Raw genomic sequence first — 15,268 nt, forward strand, 5'->3', positions numbered from 1 at the left:
TTTTGATAAAGGCTGTGGATTTTATGAAATGCGTGATTAAAATTAACTGTCGACTTTTCATTTAGATTTTTATCATTTTTTTAACTAAACCAAATAGGGATGTAATCATAGGCACGTATTAGGTATCTAAAAGAAAATGAATTTGATCTCGTAGAGAAGATGCATAGGATTTTTTAAATAAATAAGAGTGATATTAATTCTATCCAGCTAACCGATCAACCTTTTAAATGAGACGTGGTTGAACATTTCGTGCAACTTCTTCGCTACCGCCGCAACCTCTTGAACGTCCACAAATAAGGTTTCGTTTGGTAGTCATTTTTTTTTTCAAAATGCATTTTTCCCTCTATTATTTTCAACCACACATTCTTTATTAAAATAATATTACATGTAAATAAAAAAAAATTTCATTATTTTTCAACCATACATTTCACATCAATTTACTATTTTAAAATATATTTTTACATAAAAATGACTATCAAACACCCGTTAAATGGTAAAAAGTAAACTTTTAACATATGGGGGATGGTTTGAGGGTTTGGTAGTATAATTAATAATAAAAATGATAATAACTTAAAGATTTATTTTTGACAATGTAAATAATTTAAATTTAAATTACTTTTGAATACATCCAAACATGATGTTACTGACATTCAGAATTACTTTGAGTTATTAATAAATAAATTGTCTATTTATTTGAACCATTTCCAATATTAGTTGGCAACTCAAGTATCAGTTTTGGAGGAAATGATAATTGCCCAAAAATTAATGATTTCTTAACATTTAACCTTTTAATAGACACTATGTTTAAATTTTACACAGATTGTATGCACTAATTGGTCACCTAGACCGTTGCTATAATTTCAGTGGTGTTAAATATCATTACTCTTAAATTTAATATTTTTCTTTGAGTCTCAACTCTCAAGTAGAGAGTAATCCTACAGAATTTAACATAATGGATTTTTTTACTACTTTTTAATATTTTTTTTGGAATTTTTATTAATTAAGGGCTTTTTTGGTAATGATTGTGAGAATTGATTTTTTGATTGTTAGATAGAAAAGTGAGTCTTATCTGTAAGAGAAGAAGTAAAAAATGACGCATGACTTAGGAAGTAACGATAAAAAAAATAAATTTTTTTGGTAAAAAATCAGAACCAAACTTGCACTTAATTGCAATTATTATAATAATATAAAATTTAACGTTGCAATTTTCACATGATTAAAAGTTTAAATGAGAATTTTCTTTATCGTACCTCAAGCCCCTCAGAAAAACTATAAATAGGGCTTAAAGCTTTTCATTTTCACATGATCTAATCTAGATACTCCTTTGTAGGGATGGCAATTTGAACTGTCAAAACTGAAAATCACGGTTAATCGAACCGAATGGGACCAAAAAAATCGAAACGATGGGGGTGCAATGGGGCGGATATGGTATTTGATTTTAATGAACTGGTTCGTGATGGTGCGGGTATGGTATTTACGCCATCAAACTGAAACCGAACCGATTACCCGCTCTAAAAAAAAAGGCATAAAAAAAAAACAATTGAATTGATTATTAGATTTTACACTATTTTTCTATCCAATACAAAACAAAATTCCCCCATTACATCTACTTGACCCAGCCAGCCAGTTCACTTACCATTAGCCCATAATATTAGCATTAGTATGATAGTATATAAATACAAACCCTACTCTTCACAAACCACAAGCTCACGAACGGCTCCACTACTTCCACGATTCAAGCCGTCGTCGCCTTGAGAAAATTTTTCACACGACTTTGTTTGAATCAGATTGGACTTCAGTTTTAAAGAAAAGACAGGACCTCAGGTGAGGAGCTTTCTTAATCAAGATTATTGGAATAAAAATTTCATCTCAGTCATTTTTGTTTTATCTGTAAACTGATTGCATTTTACATCCAATTCTAGGGACGCATTTTTCAGGATTTGATGCAGAAATTGTTTCAATTTTTTTTGAAAAGAGGATAAATTCAATCATTACTGATTATAGTATAGACTTGAGCCAAGTCCGAGGCGTGGTTGAATATAATATATTGTGTTTTTATTTTCATTGACTTTTTTCGTAAATTGTTTTATATCAATTTGACGGATGAACTTAAAAATAATTTATTTTCATGGTTATTAACCGAACCGATTTACGTGGTTATGGTACGGTTATGGTATGATCAAAAAATTGATGGTACGATTATGGTTTTGACCGAACCGACCCATAACTAAATCGTTGCCAATCATACTCTTTCGGTTTAGGTAAGTTACTTTGAGTTAATATTTTATTTAAATAGTTATAATTTAGTAGAATATGTTTAGCATTGACCATGTGATGTTCCGGTATGTATCGTACACTTTTTAAGGCAAAAATTGAAATTTAATGTGCTTGTATCAAGATGTAAGTGCTTTACGTATCAATACATTTCGACACGTGTTGACTTGTAATGCCTTTACATATCAACACATAGGCATCATGTGTCAACACATAGGCCACGTGTCAATACATAATTACATTATGTGTTGACACTTCACATTTTTTATCCCGTACCTTCATTTTTTATTGTTTGATTTTTGGAACCTATTTCGACCATATTGAACGAATTTTTAGAACATTTCCTACATCCCTTGTGTGTGAACACCCATGTTTTTGGTGTGACGGTGTGTATGGAAAAAATCAATTCTTTTTTAGAAAACTCCAAATTAAGATCTGTAAAATATATTACACTTGTGATTCTATAATCTTTTCAACGATAGATTATGTGATTTTGGAGACCTTTGAATCAATTTTCACGCTCCATTTCCTCCACGTGTTTTGTCAGTTGTTCTTGGATGTCTTCAGGATCTTGTACTTGGTGTTTTAGCCCTTAATGACCTTCAAGTTGATCTTGAGAAGTGATATGGTGATGATTAACTTAAGATGGCTAATGCAGACACTGACCTAGCTATAAAATGTGGAGGAGCGAAACCATAAATGCTATAATAGAAAATGATATTTGTAAGTAATAGATCAACAATAATGTAAAACGCTAGTATTGTCATTATAAAGTTTAAATATTTGTTTATGATCGAAGTCTTCAAAATATGACGTTGTTACCAAAGTATATTTTTTCTAATGGAATACTATCATATGTTAATATGACACATACATGAGTATGAGACTATGACAGAGTTTGCTTTTTACGACATGCATTGAAAGTCATAAAAAATTACTTACGACGTACATGTGAACGCTGTATAAAGTCATGCCATAAATAATCAAAATTGAAAGCACGCCATAAATAAACTTTTTTATGGTGCGTAGAAGCACACCATAAATGCTAAACCTTTTTAGGGCACGAACATGCTTGAGAATATGTAAGTCTGTAAATAGTTTTTTAAAAAGGTTTTACGGCATGCTATGCTTGAGAATTATGTCATAAAAATAGACCATTTATGACATGCCCTATATATTAGTAATTGAAATTTTACACGTACATTTCGGCATGTAGTAAAAACAGACTTTTTATGATATACCTTAAATGATTGTAAGTAAATGTCGTAAAAATTTACATATATTGTAGTTGTGGTATATATGTATGGGCATAATAGAAGTAATCATGCATAATTAATCAAAAAATGTAATAACGTGAATAGATTGGGATGATTGAGAAAACTTGTATATGACTTTCGAAATGAGAGTAAAATAATGAATATAATGATATTGCCTCACATGTAACTTGTTGACGTCAAAATTTGTAAGACTGATCTTGAGCCAACTTTAAGAATAAAAATGGCGAATTATTACTAAATGAGCTAGAAATCAGTTGAGAAAATATAATCATGTAATGGTCTCTCCTTTTTTTTTTTTTTTCCTTCTTTGGGGTAACGATGTCCCCATTATTTATACATGTTTTCAACTAAAATTACATCAAATCAATCAAATCAGCTACAATTCCGAGCTCAGAACTTGGGTCGCTGAATTTTCCTATGATTGGTCGACGAGGCCGACGGCTATGTGTCAATGTTTTCCTCAAATAATGATGACCCTTAGGCAACTTGAAGATCCCGAGTTAGGGATTGGTGGCCATGGGCGACGGTGACGTCACTCCTGACAAATGGGTTGATTGGAGAAGTTGATGTGATAAGGGGTAATCATAATGCCTCCTGAGTTTACGGCGGGTAATTTGATTTGGGGGTCTCGGTCGAACTCATATTTGCTTGAGGTGGGGCCTGTGATAATTTATCATAAGGTCGGAGTTCGGTGGTCAACATAACTTATTTTATTTTATATTTAGATAGATATACTTGTTGAGAATCCCGAAAAGTCAATGTGGGTAGCCAAGCATAATGTGTTTGGGGGTCTGACATTGATATAAATATCGTGTCAAGAGTTCATTTGGTGGCTCAAAAATTGCGAATCGATATAAAATCATCATATTCCTAGGCCAAGTTTAATTTTTAATTTATATGTTGTTGAATTTTTCTGAGTTGTTGAGCAAGTAGGACAGACACAATGTGAAATCTTGAAATTTTTTATAGCAACTTGAATGTACATATAGAAGCACTGGCAATAGTGTGCTAGTCATTGATCATATTAATATTTGATCCGATACAGTCACTGTAGTGGAATTTAGACTCAGAGAGACAAAATTCGAATAAGACGTAAATCTGAGAATAAGTGGGGATATCAAGAAAGACGTGAACTTCGATAGCGAGATCATAATGAAAAAAATAGTTTAATCATGTACATATTCATGCATATTATTACTTGATGAGCATTTACTCGTATAGTTTTGCTTTACAAGCATGACACTGTATGTGTTGGAGGTTTGGTGTGAACTCCTAGATGACGGGACGATTATGTACCGAGTACGTGATTAGAGTTAAATGGGTTTGTCATCAGGGAATTCAAAAAAGGGAAAGTTGCAGCAGAAGCTCCAAACCTTTTAAATACTAGCAGATTTTTCCCTAACTTTACATTTGTTGCAGCCATCACCCAAACATTTTCAAACGTTGTATCTGAGGACCTTTTTGGATGGAATCTGTCCAAATATTCGTCAGTTGACCTAAAAAAATGATTTTGACCCGAAAAATTAATTTTGATCACATTTTACTCAATTTTAAAAGGGCAAAATAATAATTTAATATTTTTCTCTCTCCCCTTTCTTTCTCTCTCCTCTCTCTCTTTATCTCTCAGTTCCAGTTTCAAGATTTTCAAACTTCACCTCCGCTGCTAGCCCTAGAAATTATTATCCTTATACGAGTTTTAGACATTGAATTACAGAAAATTCCTCCCAAAACACGCAATCAAATCGGCTTTTGACTGAAACTCAAGCCAAAAAGTTAAGAAGTAAACAGAACCTTAAATTCCAGGGGAGATCAATGATAATGGGATTTTAACTGAAACCCAAGCCAATAATTTCAAAGCAAGTTCTGCCCATGATCTGCAATCCAAGTTTTCATCATTTAGCCTAAAAATAAAAATAAAATAATTATACCAACCTCTTAATTGATAAATCTGGTAAAGATTGTCAAAGAAATAATTAGTTAAAAATTCAAGCCAAACTGAATCTTGAGGTTTATTGGCGTCAAGATAACCAGAGAAAAGGTACATACAGGAAGAAAAATGATGAGAATGTACAAAAATTAACACGAACAAAAAAGCAAGCCTGTGGATTGAACCTTTCTTGGTCCCCTTCTCTAAAATTTTTACCGAAATTGGGAATGAAGTTTTTTGGGCGTATAAGCTTGGAGGAGTTTTACACAATTGAATCGGCTTTTGGGCCACCGGCTTGCCATATAAAGCTCAGAGTCGTGTTTGATTTCTTTGAATATTACACACAGACAGACGGGAAGAGAGAGAGATAGATGGAGAGAGGAGAGATAAAGGGAAGGTGGGTGGAGAAAATATTAAATTACTATTTTGCTCTTTTAAAATTGAGTAAAATATGGTCAAAATTAATTTTTCGAGTCAAAATAACTTTTGAGGTCAACTAACGGAAATTTGGACAGATTTCATCCAAAAAGGCCTCAAATGCAACGTTTGAAAATGTTTGGGGTGACGGCTGCAACAAATGAAAGATTAGAAAAAAGTCTGTTAGTGTTTAAAAGGTTCGAGGCTTTTGCTCCAATTTTCCCTTCAAAAAAGCATTATGACTGATTCTAAAGAATAATCTGGCTTTTGAAATTGATTTATTATATTTCCTAGATTAATTTTTATTTGTTTTACTCTCCCTACATGAAATGCCCCTGTTTGGTATAGCTAAAAAAATAAATTCTAATATATTTTAATAAAAGTTAATAAAATATATGATTGAAAAATTGTGAATGTCATAAATTCATGATAATGATTAATATTAATTTTTAACTTTGACATAAATTTTTATAAAGTTTTAAGCTACATCAAACGAGCTATATGTCAAGTGCCAAATTGTGCCACTTTTATCAATTAATTTTAGGATATTTAAAAAGTATATTATAAGGATACCATTTATTTAAAGTTAGATAAGTGATTTCAAAGTCAAATTTCAACTTTACAATTACAATATGGATTATTCTATTTGTACAGGGTAAAATGTCATGTACAAGTAGCATGATCTCTATGATATAATAACTAAACTGTTCGAAATCTAAATGATTTCAAAGTCTAATTCTCACTTTATGTACAATTATGATATAATAACTAAATGGTTCTGTTTCGCGTGAGTTCGTCGCTAAAAATTAAAAAGGGATCAAACGATTGTGTAAGGGACAAATCTCTTGAGACAAAGTCCCAAAAAGGGGTGTTCTTTATTGGCGATGTCTTTACAATCGAAAAGTAAAAACAGAATGAGGCGCAAGCACATGAGTTACTGAAAGAAGTGTTTAAAGCTAAACTAAGAAATTTAAAATTACATGTTCTCTGTTCGAGAGTTTTTTGATTCGGGGTCTTTTGCTCTATGTCTTTTCTTCCTTTTATACTCCCTGGATGATTTCTTTGTGATCAACCGCCTAAAAACTGCTTGATCGTTCTATAACTGCCCACTTTCCTCGTAATGGCCAACTTGTCATGGAACTGCCTTTTTTAACTGCAGTTATTACTCTTTGTCGTTCAACCATTTTCAATTGAATTCCTTGAATCGTGGAACGTGATAGGGCTGCTTAATAACTGCTTTGAGAACTGCGCTTCTTGATAACCATAACATTTCATGTTTGCTAAAACCTTGGGCGACTCGAAGGTTTGGGTGAGAATAGAGTAGCAGCTCTGGGCGACTGCATGGCATTCCATTCGCTCAGATCCTGGGCGACTTGCAAGCTTGGGCGATGGTGTTACCACGTTCACGGGCCTCTCTATTTGGGCTTTCATCTTGAATTGTCTGATTGGGCTTCATTCTTTGGGCTATCTGATTTGGGGATCCTCCAATTGGGCTTCATTCCTTGGGCCGTTCGATTTGAGCTGAATTTTTATGTGTCAACAATTACCCCCCAATATGGCAGAATTAATACCAATTATTAAATTTTACCATGTTCACTTTTGTGTTTCCAGCAACATTCGAAATTTCCAAGAATTTCAATCATTGTTTTCTTCTATAGCTTTGAAAAGGTACGACGTTTTGCAAACCCTTATAACCCCCAAATACGCCATTTCACTGCACCATTAAATCACGCCTCACTTTTTCGCGCTTCTTTCTCACATTTTTACTGTTCATCTCTTTGCTTCCCTACTACGTAACTCTGAAAAACCCCATTTCGTCCCTAATGGCTACTTCACAATCTCAATCTGGTGACTCCTTTAGTTTTGAAGACTTTCAGAAACTCCTTAATCATTCATACATAACTCCAAACTTTCTCGCACCTGCCAATGTCGAACTCAATGTGTTCTACCTAGGTTCTTTCTTCAACAATGCAGAGGCAGTTGAACAAGCGGCGATGGGCCAGCAGTTTCCTTGTACTCAAGGCCCTCCATTTCTAAACTCTCTGTTGCTGGGGCACTTCGCGAAAGAGGTATTCGCACTTGGCCCAAATCTGACGTAGTTTTCCGTAGGTGGCATGCTCGCCTTGTGGACCATAGTCCTACTAAGGCACTTTTTGATAATGTTAAAATTTCTAATTTGTTAGAAATCTCTCTTCAACCCCCTACTTTTGATTCAGCACTTTTTTCGATCGCTTTAAGTTTTTGGTCTTCTGAATATAATACCTTTGTATTACCTCTTGGCCCCATGTCTATTACTTTAAGAGATGTTGGGGCCCTAGTGAATCTGCCACCTTTGGGTGATACCATTTTTCCTGGTATCTCTGGTGGCGCCCCAAAGTTTGGTAAAAACCTCATCGAGTCTTATTCAAGCCTGCAAACCCTTCATAACCATTCGAGCGCTGAGCCTTCCCATCCTGAGCGAATGGTCTTTCTTCTGGTTTGGCTTTGTAAATATGTTATGTGTGTGCCAAGCATAAAGCCCTCCCTGAATTATTTACCCATAGCGCACGAATTGGCGCGTGGCAGGCCTTTGATTTATGTTCTTTCTTTTGGCTGCCCTCTATAGAGGCATGGCTTCTCTTCAAACTCAATTGAAGAATGGTGCATCTCCCACTGGTAGTGGACCTCTTTGGTTCACTCAAATGTGGTTGAGATCCTATTTTCCATTGCTTGGTGCTCCATCAATTTCTCGTCCTTCTGCTAGCTGTTGAGCCCCTGGCTCCTGTAAATATGTCTAGAAGTGACATTTTTTCATTCTTTTATTTTTTGGATTCAATCACTTCCTTCTTTCCTTTTCCTCCCTTTTTGACTCCAAAATATGTGCATCCTCCCTCCACTATAGCGCGAGCACCTCTCTGCTCAGTTGGATCCAGTTTTTAATTGGGAGGGAGTTATTTCTTGATATTTTGACTGGGACCAATGCCAAGGCAGGGGTAGAAATATATGCTCCCCAATTTTTTGCTCGCCAACTTGGTTTCGGCCAAACCTGGCCTGTTCCTCCTTGCTATTCAAGGAACTTGATAGACCGCTTCCATATCATTAATAAGGTGGAGGCAGAGGTTATAAATGCTCGCAATCTTCTTTTGACGAGCCATTTTTCATTAGCCCCCTTCAATTCTAGCCATGTTATCCATCCCCTTTTTGAACAGCTCTGGCTGTCAGTGAAGCGTAGATTGTTTGCGACTGATGCCAATCGTGCCTTTCATTCACTGGACCAGCTGAGTATTTCTTTCCCTCCTCCTGTTTTAGTCACCCCTTTGTCCATCCAGAGTCTTTCTCTTCCTCTTCGCGCTAAACAGTCTGCTCGTCCATCTTCTTCTCTCCCTGCCAAGCCTACTGCAGCCAAAAGTGCCCCGAGCCGCAAACGGCCAGCCTCAGCATCTCCCATTTTGGAGGATGATGTTGATGATGATGATGATACCCCTCTTATCATCAGGAGAAATGTAGTTAAATTGGCTTACTCACAAGTATACTTTTCCATACTTGAAACTTTTCTGTGTGCTGATGATTTATTTGGACATCTCAGAAAAGTACAGTCTCTCCTTTAAAGGCTTTGGTATCGGCAGCTCCTGCTCCATCATCCTCCACTGAGGCTGCTTCATCCAAACCAGCTAATGAAGGGACTACGCTTAAAGAAACATCTTCAGTCCCAGAATCCTCATCACAACCAATGGATGAGCCACCTTCTTCCCAGGGTGTCAACCCCCCAAACATCGAAGCATAAGGTAATTCAATTTTTTTGATGCTTTACCTTTGCTTGTGCTATTGGTTTCTGATTTGTTGCTTTTGAGTTTTGCAGATGCTCCTATGAGTCTGCCCGTTGTGGCAACATCTTCTCGCTCAGATAAGGAGAAGTCCTCGCGAATGGTGGAACCACATGTGGCAGACTTGGCTGAGGATATGCCATCTTCTAAGATTATTGATGAGGTAATCTTTGCTTCACTTTTATTTTCATCTTGTTCATTGTAGTGAGAATTTTCAGTATTGGCAATTTTCTTTGCAGGATGCTGATAAGATTGTGCGTTCCATCCAAGACTTGTTCGCTTCCTGGGGGCAAGTCAAGACATCTCGCCCTGTTCCAACTGGTCGTCCTGCTACTTCTTCAGAGGAAGATATGAAGTTCCTCAAGCAGTCGATATTTGAGTACGTGTCCTTTATGGATATGGACATTGGTAAGGCTAGTGTTGCCAGACATAAGGATAAGCTTGAGCATTTGAATGCGAAGTTGGAGCAAGCACTGACACTTCCGTCGCTCAATCTTTCTGCTGATTTTAAAGCGACATTGAAAGTTATCCATTCCGAGGTCCTCTCCTTGCTGGCCAAGAATGTTGAACTGAAGGCCAAAAGTACTCAATATCTTCGCGTCGTATCTGAAAAAGAGTCTTTGCGTCAGGAGATCAACAAAGCTGAGGATGAGTTAACAGAAATCTCTTCCGAAGTCATTATTTAAGACTCTTTAATGGCTAGTTTGGCTGCTCAGATGAAGGAACTTCAAGCCAAAATGGACGATTGCAAGGCAAGAATGGCGCGTAACGCCTCCTAGGGAATTGAGCGAACTAAGTCTTTGGTCGAGCAGTACAAGAAGTTGGAAGTTGATGATGATGTCGTGGCCGAATTGAACATCACTTCCTCTCGACAGAACGAGGACTGGGAAAAACTTAGGGAAAGAGTTCGTTCGGTATGGGGCAGATTGTAATTAAGACGCCTTAAATTTTTCTTTTTGTAATTTCGCATTTGACTTTCCCTTTGTAACCTTGTTCATCATTAATGAACATCTATGTTAACTTCTTGTGTATTTATTTGACGTTTGTCTTTAAATCGTCAATCCTTTAAGCATTTAATTGCTTTATGCTAAAAAATCTTGCATATTTTCTTTTGATATTTCCACCTCTTTTCCCAAGATTTTGGGCTACTTAATTCCATTTACTAGGCAGAATGTGGCTGCTCATATTCTGTCTCTTTATCTCCACCCCCTATAAATGGACGTATGCTTCGCACTTTCCATCTTCCATCTTCATTTTCATTCTCTTCTTCAAAACCAATTTGCTGCCATTGTTTGGCATTCTGACAATCAATCCAAAACCTTCGTCTTCTATAAAGATGGATTGTTTGGTCCGTCCATTTTATTACTTGTCTTAATATCACCTTTGGTATGGGAGATATAGAAAATATTTTTTGGCCAGCAGCGAAGTTTTTCCCATCGTCTCTTTGTTCTTTACAAGGGGTTCAATGATAGAAGACAATTTTTGGGATGCTTGCGGGCCACCTTGCTTGCTGAGAGTGCTTCTCAGCCTCTTTGCCCGCCATTGCAGCGATGCATTTAGGAAGGCGGTGCGAGGCCAGTCCACCCTCTTACTCGGCGATCGACTGGGAGATTAGCTTACATTTAATTGTAGTTTGTAGAGCATCTATTATTTGTATTTTGCATCTTTGTAATGAACGTTTGATAATAAATGACTTTATTTGAACGTATTTCGCTCTGACCTTGTTATCCTTAATCGTTCAACATATTTTGATTACACTTTTATTTGTTCACTTTCCCATAAAGAAGGAACATATTTTTTCAAATATTTGTCGTTAATGAATCTCACGTGCTTGGTGTCATCTAAATATTTCAAATGATATGCTCCATTGGGTAACACACTGTTTACTTTGTATGGTCCTTCCCAGTTGGGCGACCACTTCCCTACTTTGGATCCTTGCTATCCAAAGGGAGTATCGTCTTCCAAACTAATTCGCCCAGGCTGAACGATTTGACTATGACTTTTTTATTATAAAACTTAGCCATTCTCTGTTTTTGAACTTGCAATCTATTTAAGACGTCCAACTTTAATTCATCCAACCCCAATAAATTTTGAACTAGTGATTCGATATATTCATCATCATTTAACTTATGTTGCAAGCACACTCTAATCGATTGCACGTTGATTTCCATAGGCAAAACAGTCTCCTGTCCATAAGTAAGTTGGAAAGGAGTAATTTTGGTACTTGACCGAGGTGATGTTCTATAAGCCCATAAGGCTTTATTCAGACATTCGTGCTAATTTCTGACATTTTCATCTATCATCTTTCTGATTATATTTTTTAGAATCTTATTAGAAGATTCTGCTTGTCCGTTGGATTGAGCGTAATATGGTGTGGAGTTTACTAATTTAACCCCAAACTTGCTCAAAAATTTGTTCACTTGATCCCCATTCAAAGATATTCCCTGATCTATCATCAACGTTTGTGGAATTCCAAACCTATAAATGATGTGATCACAGATAAACTCTATGACATTCTTTTGGGTGATCTCTTTCAAAGGTACCGCCTCTACCCACTTGGTGAAATAGTCGGTTGCAACTATAACAAAAGTATGTTGCTTGGACGATGGGGGGTAAATCTTCCCTATCAGGTCTATCGCCCAACCCTTGAACGGCCAATGTTTAATAATAGGTGCCATCTCACGTGCTGACGCCCTTTGTATTGGACCATGCTTTTGGCATGCTAAACAACTCTTTGCATACTGAAAGCATAATTCTCTCATCTTTGGCCAAAAATATCCACTCATAATAATTAACCATCTCATCCTTTGGCCAACTTGATGAGCTCCACATATCCCTTCGTGCACCTCAGCCATGATTGTCCTGGCTTCTTGCAAATTTACACACTTTAGCAATACACCACAGAGCGTTTCTTAAACAACTCTTCATCTATTAGTGTATAGTTCAGTAAACACAGCTTCATTTTCCTACTAATCCCTCCATTAGGTTCATTAATGACCCTTTTAATCTCTGTTCTCCAATTCATTGCATCTCCATCTTGTATGCAGTGAAGTTCAATCCTTCTCGCCCTTCTTTGGGTCACGGGCAATATGGTTCCATACTCACAAGTAGACTTCCAATTCAAAACCTTTGAGTACCCTGAGGCCATTTGGGCCAACTCATTTGCCACGTCGTTATAAATCCTATTAACGCATTGAAGTTCTACTTGGTCGAATTCTTCTAACAATTCTTAGGCGATCTCATATTGACTTATAATGAAATCACTTTGGATTTAAAATCACCAACCAATTGGTGAATTACCAATTGAGAATCGCCCCTAACGATCACATTTTTTACTCCCATTTCTATCATTAGCTCTAAGCCTACGATTAAGGCTTCATATTCGGCCTGATTGTTGGTGCACATCCTGTCTAAAGTGAACGCGAACTTGTAGCAAATTCCTAAAGGATTAATCAATGCTACTCCTACTCTTGCACTTTTAGAGGTTTTTGACCCATTGAAATACAACACCCACGGTTTTAGCTCGAACAAATTGATTTCTAATTCAATTTCTTCGGGCATATCAAGGCATGGATGATCGGCTAGGAAGTTAGCCAAAGCCTGATTTTTTTAATTGCCTTTTGAGGTACATATTGTATCTCGAATTCTGATAAAGCTAATGTCCAAAGGCCCACCCTTTAGTGTAAAATAGGGCGCGAGAACATATACTTAACTAAATTTACTTTAGATATTAAATAAACGGTTACGGACCGTAAATAAGCCCTCAATTTTGTACGTGTAAAATACAATGCAAGACATAATTTTTTGATAGCAGAGTAATTACATTCACATTTTGTTAATCGTCTACTTAAGTAGTAAATTGCCCTTTCTTCACCAAATTGGTCTTCCTGTGCGACCATTCTAGCTATTGATTCTTTCTCAGCCGATACGTATACTTTCAATGGCCGTCCTTGGATTGGTGACACCAACACTGGTGGACTTGATAAATATGTCTTCAGACTTTCAAAAGCCTTTTGATGTTCTTCATTTCAGATGAATTTGTCCTGATTTTTCAGCTTTAAGAACGACGAAAAGACTTTAGTTCGCCCTATACAGTTAGAAATAGAGCGTCTTAAAAAGTTTACTTGACCTAGAAACATTTGCAATTCTTTTTTGTTGCTAGGTGGTTTGGCCTCTAAAATGGCCTTCGCTTTATTTTTATCAAGTTCAATCCCTCTTTTATGTACCAAGAAACCAAGAAAGTTCCCTGCATTAAAACCAAATGCACATTTCAAGGGATTCAACTTTAGTTTATATTACTTCATTCGCTCAAACGAACATCTTAACTGTTCGAAATGGTCATCTTCTTTAATGGATTTGACCACTATGTTATCTACATACACTTCAACAAACTTGCCTATCATATAATGAAAGATTAAATTCATTGCTCTTTGATAAGTTGCTCCTGCATTTTTTAGGTCGAAAAGCATGACCACCCATTCAAAACATCCTAGAGACCCAGGGCATCTAAATACAGTTTTGTGTATGTCTTCTTCAGCTATATAGATTTGATTGTATCCTGAATACCCATCCATGAAAGAATACATGAGGTGTCCGGCAGTTGAGTCTACTAAAGAATCCACCGTGAGCATTGGATACTCATCTTTGGGTGTAGCTATGTTTAAATTGCTAAAGTCTATGCACACCCTTAGTTTACCATTCTTTTTTAGTACTGGCACGATATTGGACAACCATTCGACATACTTGGTTGTTCTAATAAAGCTTGCTTTCAATAATCGCTATATTTCTTTCTTAATCTCAGGGAGTACATTAAGAGCAAAACGTCTAGGAGGCTGCCTGTGAGGTTTAAAATTAGGCTTAGTTGGTAATCTATGTTCCACCAAGTTTCTATCTAAACCAGACATTTGTTCATATTCCCAAGCAAAACAATCTTTATACTCATTTAGCAAAGCGATTAATTTATCACTAACCTCTTGATCGAGCATCTGGCTGATGAATGTTGGACGGTCTTCTCCTTTATTGCCAATATTTACTTTGATCAGAGGGTCTTGTGCTTGAGCGTATCCAGGTTTGATGATCCGCATCACTTCGTCGTCCAGTTCCTTTGTAAGTACTTCTTCTTCTAAACAGTCCACCTTGTTGACTTCTCGACGAATGCTTTGTTCTAACTCGAATACTGCCCATTTGTCTTTCAGCGCTCTTAAGGCTGCCTCTTCTTTCGTTTTGTCATTGCATTCCTTATTGAAAGCCATTAATTTGGCTTTGAAGGCTTGAATATCAGTCGTTTGCTTTTGTAGCTTAGAATCCATTCAAGACTCCTTGATTATTCTTTTGCCAATTACTGGCTCTTCTAAGACCACTATATTTGGTCTCATTTGGCTGAACATTTCAGTGAGTGCGTCCACTGAAAATAGCTCTTCACTCTCTGCGAGGATCTGAGTTTTTTCCCTATCTTGGACTACCCTGACAGGTCCGTAGTTTCCTTCGTACATGAACCTTTCCACTAAGTTTGCTTATGCGACAAAAGGCCTATTATCAGCCTGTACCACCTCTGCTTCGCCCTTGTTATT

This window comes from Olea europaea, chromosome 11 (assembly GCF_002742605.1).
Source record: "Olea europaea var. sylvestris chromosome 11, O_europaea_v1, whole genome shotgun sequence".
NCBI lineage: Eukaryota > Viridiplantae > Streptophyta > Magnoliopsida > Lamiales > Oleaceae > Olea > Olea europaea.